The sequence below is a fragment of the Canis lupus genome, chromosome 27 (genome assembly GCF_003254725.2).
Source record: "Canis lupus dingo isolate Sandy chromosome 27, ASM325472v2, whole genome shotgun sequence".
NCBI lineage: Eukaryota > Metazoa > Chordata > Mammalia > Carnivora > Canidae > Canis > Canis lupus.
This window is the reverse complement of record NC_064269.1, coordinates 1,172,932-1,174,329: the sequence shown is the minus strand read 5'-3', so window position 1 is coordinate 1,174,329 and position 1,398 is coordinate 1,172,932. Positions and strand designations below refer to the sequence as shown.

General features: G+C 55.7%; 1 pseudogene; it reads right to left on the bottom strand.

Moving 5' to 3' along the window:
• Positions 1–235: 235 nt before the first annotated feature.
• LOC112667294 (replication protein A 14 kDa subunit-like) lies at positions 236–581 on the bottom strand (annotated as a pseudogene).
• Between the last annotated feature and the right edge of the window lie 817 nt (positions 582–1,398).

Sequence of the window (1,398 nt, the reverse complement as noted above, 5' to 3'; positions counted from 1 at the left end):
AGGGGTTTGGGATCCCTGGGTGGCGCAGCGGTTTGGCGTCTGCCTTTGGCCCAGGGCGCGATCCTGGAGACCCGGGATCGAATCCCACGTCGGCTCCCGGTGCATGGAGCCTGCTTCTCCCTCTGCCTGTGTCTCTGACTCTCTCTCTCTCTCTCTCTGTGACTATCATAAATTTAAAAAAAATATCAGGGGTCTCCTATGACAGTCCTCAATGTGCTGCTCATCAAGATCAATCCTATTGCACAACCCCCAAAGGACAAAACTGAGGAAACTTACGGGTAATTTTCACAGCTTCGTTGTAAAGGCCCAGGTGGGAAGGACGGTCACCTTCCTTAAACCGGACATAAGGGCTGCCGTGGCCGTTACTCTTCCAGCTACTCCACGATTCCAGAGATTTCTTCTACAAGGGGCTCCATCAACTCAATAGTTCCATTTTTTTCCTTCTCCATCTGAAAGAATAAACATTTTTCCAGTGGGATGAATCTTCTCCAGCCTCCCCACGAAGCCGACCGGCCTGTCGATGAACTGAGCTAGCATCTGGCCTTGACGCGCGACGTGGGCAGCTCCATGATATCCACCATGGTTGCGGCCTTTTCTTTTTATTGGAACTCGAGTTTAATCTATCTTTCTTTCTTTTCTTTTTTTCTTTCTTTCTTTCTTTCTTTCTTTCTTTCTTTCTTTCTTTCTTTCTTTCTTTCTTTCTTTCTTTCTTTCGATTTTATTTATTTATTCATGAGAGGCAGAGACACAGGCAGAAGGAGAAGCAGGCTCCATGCAGGGAGCCTGACGTGGGACTCGATCCCAGGACCCCGGGGGCACACCTTGGGCCAAAGGCAGGTGCTAAACCTCTGAGGCACCCAGGGGTCCCTCGTGTTTAGTTTCAAAACCGTTATCAGTAAGGTGGGTGCAGAAGGAGTAAGACCCTGCACAGAGCCCTCCGGCCTCCAGCCTTCCAGAACAGCCCCCGCCCCCGTGCCCCCGGCCACGGCAGCTGTCCCGTCCCCTGCGCAGCGCTCAGCACCCTGAATCCCACTGCCCGCTGCGGCCCTATCCTCTGCAGCAGAGGGGGGTCCCAGGGGGGGAGCGGACACCGCCTGGTCGGCATCCCTAGTGCCTGCGGCCCGCCGCCCCGCGAGTGCTCGGCACCCTTCCTGAATGAGCGGGTGGTCTCCCCCAGGGACTGCGAGCATCGTGTTGCCAGGGGCTGGGCTGCGATCACTCCTGGGCCCTCAGTGCCCATATGGTGCTTGGCACATATCTGGTGCAGTTTGCAGGCTGGGACCTCTGTGTGTCCCCTTCCGTCGCCTCTCTCCCTTCTCCCCCGACTGTGTCAGGGCTGGTGGCCGAAGCTGGGGAGACCTGTCTCCCTCCGGTGACCAGACGCCTGAACCTTCTCAT